General features: G+C 35.2%; 1 protein-coding gene across 3 annotated transcripts in view; it reads right to left on the bottom strand.

Moving 5' to 3' along the window:
- LOC106874915 (transmembrane protein 164) overlaps positions 1 to 7,354 on the bottom strand; it is a 74,404-nt gene that overhangs the window by 46,124 nt on the left and 20,926 nt on the right. For 2 of the 3 annotated variants that reach the window (XM_052967633.1, XM_052967634.1), the window contains exon 2: positions 2,801 to 2,913. The exons of the other annotated variant lie outside the window; for it this stretch is intronic. The gene's annotated coding sequence lies outside the window, so the exon portion shown is untranslated. The remainder of the gene's footprint in view (positions 1 to 2,800; positions 2,914 to 7,354) is intronic. 3 annotated transcript variants of the gene reach the window in all.

Raw genomic sequence — 7,354 nt, forward strand, 5'->3', positions numbered from 1 at the left:
AAGGCTTGAAATTTGGTGAGAAGGAGTAAGTTGATTACATCAACCTCAGTGTTCAACTGGTACTTATTTTATTGACCCTGAAAGGATGAAAGGCAAAGTCAACCTCAGCAGAATTTGAACTCAGAACGTGAAGATGAACAAAATGCCACTAAGCATTTTGCCCAGCCTGCTAATGATTTTGCCAGCTTGCCACCTTACAATAACAACAACAACAATAATAATAATCCTTTCTACTGAAGGCACAAGGCCTGAAATTTGTGGGGAGGGGACTAGTTGATTACATCGACCCCAGTGTTTCACTGGTACTTAATTTATCGACCTCAAAAGGACAAAAGGCAAAGTCGACCTTGGTGGAATTTGAACTCAGAACATGAAGTTAGATGAAATGCTGCTAAGCATTTTGCCCAGCGTGCTAACAATGCTGCCAGCTCACTACCTTAAATAATAATAATAATAATAATAATAATAATTGAAGGAAGATATAAAGTTTTTTAAAAGAAAGATAGACTATTATTTGTACAACCCATGTTAGCATGAAAAGCAGACATTAAATGATGATGCTGATGAATTTTTGTTTCTGTTACAGACACAAGGTCACTGATTTTAGTGGGAGCAGGTAAGTTCATTATATCAAACCCAGTACTTCACTGATACTTCATTTAATCAACTCCAAAAGAATGAAAAGCAAAGTCAACCTTGCAGAGTCCATCCTTCTCCAACTCTGAATGCAGCTAATTTCTTATCTCTGCCATGAAGAAAGGAAGAGAAACTGACAGAAATAAAGGGGGAGTAAGAGAAAAATCAAAACCTCGGCAGGTACCTTATAAACCTTGAAATGGTGAAAGGCAAAGCTGATTTCAGTGGGATTTGAATTCAGAGCAATAAAGGGTCAGAATAATTATCACAGAGCAAATTGCCTGATCAATCAAAAATGATAAAGATATGAAAGGTTCTTCCTCTTGTAAACCTTTGAATGTAGAAAGTGGATATATCTGCTCAAAATTTTACCCAACATCCCTGAAAAAACTTCTCCAGTGACACTGTTTACAAAAGACAATATTTCAGATTTTAAAAAAATTGTTTTCACATATTTCATCAGATATCTTTTTACAGAGCAAGAATCAAATAATTTTAGTGATGGGCATTAAAACCATACCTATAGGAGATACTGAAATTGTATTGCTAAAGCAGAAAATATCAGTTCTATTTTTTTGATGCCTAATCAAAAAACAGAATTGGAATCATCATTATCATTTAATGACCGTTTTCCATGCTGGCATGGTTGGACAGCTTGACACGAGCTGGCAAGGCCAGGGATGGCACTAGGTTCCATAGTCTGTTTTGGCTTGGTTTCTACAGCTGGATACCCTTTCTAATGCCAACCACTCCACTGAGTGTACTTAGTGCTTTTTACATGGCACCATCACCAGCGCTTCTTACAAGGCACCAGCACCAGTGCTTTTTACGTGGCACCAGTGCTTCTTATGTAGCACCAGTGCTTTTTACATGGCACCAGCACCCACACCAATGCTTTTTGTGGCACTCTGGACTTAGGATGATCATGAAATTTAATTACACAAAGGGCTAAACTCATGTTATTAAGGCTTAGGTATAACAATCTAGCTGATGCTATCCCATTACTAGATTTTACTGCAATACTACATTCATTTTCTTTTAATACAGATTGTTTGATATTATCCATTCAGCACATCACTAAACCAATCCTTTTCCAAATCCCTACTTAATCTTTCTTACTGCTTTACACAGCTTCCATAAGATTCAGTGCATAAAAGGCAACTCTCATCGAATCCATGCTCTCTTATTAAGTAAAACTAACAAGGTACCAAATTTTAATTGAGATAAGGCAAGTAGAGTTAAAATAACTTGCTCAAGGACACATCTCAACATTTGTAATGCAACCCCTCAGCCTTTGAACTTACCATTAACTTATCTAGTTTTTCACAAAAAGTGAATTTCAAGAAAATAAAAACAAAAATTATTGTTTTACTTGCTTAAAACATTATTTTATCAGCAAAACAGTTTTATTCTTGGCAGTGAGAAGAAAGACTTCCACATTGAATAAAATAAAACTTATCTAACACTTTTATTTTAATTATTTTGGTAGAAAAAATGTGAAAGTACATTAGGAAGTACAATACTTTAGAGGATGTGTGTGTGTGTGTGTGTAAGGTGCAGGACTTCTGTTATCTCAATCATAGATTGTAACTTTTGTAGTGTGACCTTTGGTAAAGCACATAACCCAGCATGCTTCCTACTTGAATGACTCACAGTTGAATGGTAAACATCCATCAGTAAAAATAACAGCTCCAACAATATGTAAATATCCATATTTACACACATATACACACACACAAATGAGAAACAAATTTACAACCAGTGTTGTTATGTTAGAATCTTTTATCGTTTGCAGAAGCGCTGCTTTGAAAAGTTTAGTTGATAAAAAAAAAAAAAAATGACTCCAGTACTTTTTATTTTAAGCCTGGTACTTTATTAGTTTCTTTTGTCAAATTTTTAAGTTACAGGGACATAAACAAAACAACACTGGTTGTTAAGTGATGGTGAAGGAGAAACACATACACAAAGACACACACACACACACACACACACACACACATATATAATGGACATTTAAAAAATGATATAATCATAGAAATAATATCTGTTTCAGTTATTACTGTCAGTATGAAGTTATCAGTCGTATACATAAATCACTAGAGACTTAACTCATTTAACATCATCAATAGCTTGGGAAACATAGTATAACATCCAGACAACTTACCAGAAAAATTATGCAATTCATAGGCTCAGAGTAAGTAGTACACTGGAATTTAAAGCAAGGAACTGTCCTGCTTGAAAACTGGGTTGTTATACCATTTGACAGGAAGTTTGAATCTAAGTGAAAGAGAGGAAACAAAAAACAAACACTGTAACAAAGAAATGTAATGCAAAATTACAAACTGATATCTAATATAAGAACAAGACTATACATTTAGAGGGGAAGGGTACCATCAATTATATAGAGTCCAGTACTTAACTGGTACTTTTTTTTATTAACATCTGGAAAGATGAAACATAAACTTGACTTTGGTGAAATTTGAAATCAGAACTTAAAGGGCCTAATTAAATATTGCAGCCATTTTGTCAAGCATTCCTACCATTTCAGCCCATTCACTGTCTTTGTAGAGCTATTAAAAAAATGTTGTTGTTTTTTTTAATAATAATAATAATAATGACATCAAAACAAAACCAAGGGAAAAGTATTTAAGCATTTGTTTAACCTACTGGAAATAGTAGCTTAATCTATCTCAAATCAAAAGTTACCACCTTAAGTAAAGAAGAACAAATTGAACAATATAACTATGATATATATATATATATAAATATATATATATAAACAGATGGTCATGGTTGGCATGTCTTTAATCTTAGGCCTACTCAGTCTTTGCTGACCCAAAGCTGAACAACATCAGTAATGAAAGCTTTATATTCATATAGTATACCAAGGATAGATGAGCTGAGTAAAGCCCAGATATACTCAGGAATTTCATCACCACAACTTGCTTCTAAAACACAAAATACTTCTGAAAGAGATTATGTCTCAAGTTTAAGCCAAACATTACACATTATTAGGAAATTAACAAATCAGAAAAGTTAATTACATTGGAAAAACTATAGTTTCTCTCTCAGTATGTAATGAATTCAAGAAGTAACTAATAGCTATAAATTGTAATAAATATATCAACCAACAGCTGATGCCTTTAAAAAGATAATTGTTTGTCAAGTAAATTATTTTTTATCTCACTCTACCAGATACACAAAGCTTTGACACACACAAGTGCAACACTCTACAGTTCCGGGAATTTGCAAATGTTTGGATTTCTACTATGTAATAGAGATTCTTTTCATCTCTGAGATGATTATTCCGTGTTACTCCTTTTTCTTTTCTCTTCTTTTCTCTAATAAGTATAGTTAGGTTACTTTCTCGAGTCATGTCAACTCAAAAGGGCCAGTTTCCCATTTTCATGGCATATACATTTTCCACCTAGACAGGACACCAGTCCATTGCAGGAATACTCATTTTTGTCAGCTGAGTGGACTGAAGCAATGTGAAATGAAGTGTTTTGCTCAAGAAAACAATGTATCATCCAGTCCAGTAATCAAAACCGCAATATTACAATCACCAATCCAACATTCTAACCACTACGCCACATGCCTTCACTTCTTTTCTCTAATGGCTTACTAAAAAAAAATTGCAAATATTTCTGAAACATGTACCCATCTACATAAGAACAAATAATTTGTAACATTGTAGGTCTAGCTCAATCAAGTCTCATCTGGAGGCAAATAATTTTTTTATGACCTAGAACTAGACAACAATTTATCTTTTTATGTAAAAAAAAAAAAAAAGACATTAAAATCATTGACTATTTTAGCAAACGCTGATGCATTTCAATTTATTTAGTACTCAGGCTGCAAAAGTCTAATGTATTATCTAAAGTTAAATTTTGGACACAAATTTTGGGGCAGGAGATAAGTCAGTCACACTGACCCCAATGCTCAACTAGTACTTATTTTTCAAACCCAAAAGGATGAAAGGCAAAGTTGACCTTGGTGGAATTTGAACTCAGAACGTAATGACAGATGAAATGCCACTAAGAATTTTGTCCAGTGTGCTAATGATTCTGCCAGCTCACTGCCTTAATGTTAAGTTAAATATAGATATAAGATCAAGAACAAGTACAAGAGTAAATTATAGTAACCCCAGTTCTCAACTCCTACTTTATTTTGTTAACTCCAAACTCCAGGAAGATGATAGTTAAAGTTGACCTTGGCGGGATTTGACCTCAGAATGTAAGATGTAACTGAATGCTTTAAAGCATTATGTCTACAGCTCTAATGATCCTGAAAAGCTACTGTCACATATCTACATATCCAAATAATTTATGTTTGCCAATGAAAAGGTTTCTACACAGTTGCTGCCCCTGCCAGAACTAACAGCCAAGTCTTCTTTGAATCACCTCTCGCAGTCTTTATAAAAAAAATTACATTTGATAATGTATATAGTTCTAGATACATTGCAACTGAATAAAAGATGAAGTGGTTGTGATTGGTTTGCCTTCTAACCCATTTGTTTACTCTGCTCAATCAATAATAACCTGGGGCTAACAACAAAAACTCATGTCTGTACAGTCATTGGGTCTGCTGGAAATAGCAGCTCACTCTAGAATATTAAATATGAATAGGGCATATTGAATAATATAGTCCTTGAAATAGTCCTAAAAACAAACAAAAATAAAAGCAGTAGGTCATGGCTGGAAGACCCATGATCAAAGGCAAATCTACTTTACATATATGTTATTTTAAGCATCTTTAAATATATTGGTTTCAAATTTTGGCACAAGGCCAGCAAGTTCAAGGGAGGAAGTAAGCCAATTACATCAACCCCAGTGCTCAACAGGTACTTATTTTATCGACTCTGATGGGATGAAACACAAAGTTAACCTCAGCAGAGACTGAGTTCAGAATGTAAAGATGGACAAAATGCCACTAAGTATTTTGCCCAGCATGCTAACTATTCTTCCAGTTTGTCACCTTAGAGTCTATGAATATATTAAACATAAGTATAACACACATAAGTATATTTATATATTACATATGTGGCAATATCATATTAAGTTATAATCAAGTTCATGTATATATATATATATTGGAGACACAAAGGTATTAGTTGTCCAGATCATATAACTGTAAATAAATATTACTGAGAGAAAGAATTTGTTGCCAAAAGCTGTAACATTAGTGTGAAATTGATAAACATTTCATTAGATTTTCAATGCTAACTTCAACTCCATTTTTTAGTGTAACTTGGAGAATGAAGAGCTCCGACATGCTATCTTGTCACAAACATGAAAAAATGTTCAGTTGTGACTCCACAACCTTGAGGAGTTTTGCCAAACAGCAAATACGTGTCTCTATGTCTATAGGATTTAAATATTGATCTAAAACCTCAAATTACATTTACATATTAAGCAGCTATAGGCATAGGAATGGCTGTGTGGTAAGTAGCTTGCTTACCAACCACATGGTTCCGGGTTCAGTCCCACTGCATGGCACCTTGGGCAAGTGTCTTCCACTATAGCCTCGGGCCGACCAAAGCCTTGCGAGTGGATTTGGTAGACGGAAACTGAAAGAAGCCCGTCGTATATATGTATATATATATTTTTGTATGTGTGTTTGTGCTTGTCCCCCCCACCATCACTTGACAACCAATGCTGGTGTGATTGCATCCCCGTAACCTAACGGTTTGGCAAAAAGAGACCGATAGAATAAGTACTAGGCTTACAAAGAATAAGTCCTGGGGTCGATTTGCTCAACTAAAGGCGGTGCTCCAGCATGGCTGCAGTCAAATGACTGAAACAAGTAAAAGAGTATTAAACAGTCATTCCTATATTGAATTCTGTTCCCTTTTTTCAATAGGCTCAATACAACCTTGCCTTTGCCCCTTAATTTACTGCCTCCTGTGAATCCCTATCTCTAAACCCTACTTCTTCACACACATCCGCAGTCCAAATTAAGTACTGACCATTAGCCAACATCAAAACCATTATCTTTCTTGACTTCTCATTTGAACCAATCTGTACTCCTCCTGCCTAGAACTGAATGTTACTTTGTTGAAGGCTTCACTTCACACACTTCAGTCAATAAGATTATTTCATATGCATGCACAGACAAACATATATATACGTTTTACACACATGCCACATTGTGTGTGTGTACAGAAAGAAAGCAAGAAGGCTGTACAGAACTGAAGATAATGAAAATAGTCAGAGATGTTTGATGGATCATATATTCACCACCATTACATCCCCCACTCCAGCCAAGGTTAGTTAGCACTAGTGGTGGTGGGGTTATACAGCCACAAAACCCACAGCTCCAATTACACATTTTCTTGTACACAGAAATGTTGCCACCACTTTCAGGTTGTTGGAACTGCTTTGTATTACTACAGTAGCAAACGTGTGAGAGAGAGAGAGAGAGAGAGAGAGAGAGGGAGAGAGAGAGAGAGAGAGAGAGAGAAACTGTAAGCATGTTTGTTTGTGTACATATATTTGGAGCAGTGCCAAATGAGAGAGAAACAGAAAATAAATTTTTTTCCTACACAAGTGTAATCACACAGTTTCATCTGTAGGACATTCCATTCATGAGCTGTCAGTCTGAAATCACAAATTAAATATCTTCTCCCCTCTCTCGAGCAATGGTGAGCAGCAGCACAATCAGCAGGGTGACACTCCCAAGAACTACGCTAAGTAAAGGCGATGCTTCCAAGGAATAT

The sequence above is a fragment of the Octopus bimaculoides genome, chromosome 1, assembly GCF_001194135.2.
Source record: "Octopus bimaculoides isolate UCB-OBI-ISO-001 chromosome 1, ASM119413v2, whole genome shotgun sequence".
Lineage (NCBI taxonomy): Eukaryota > Metazoa > Mollusca > Cephalopoda > Octopoda > Octopodidae > Octopus > Octopus bimaculoides.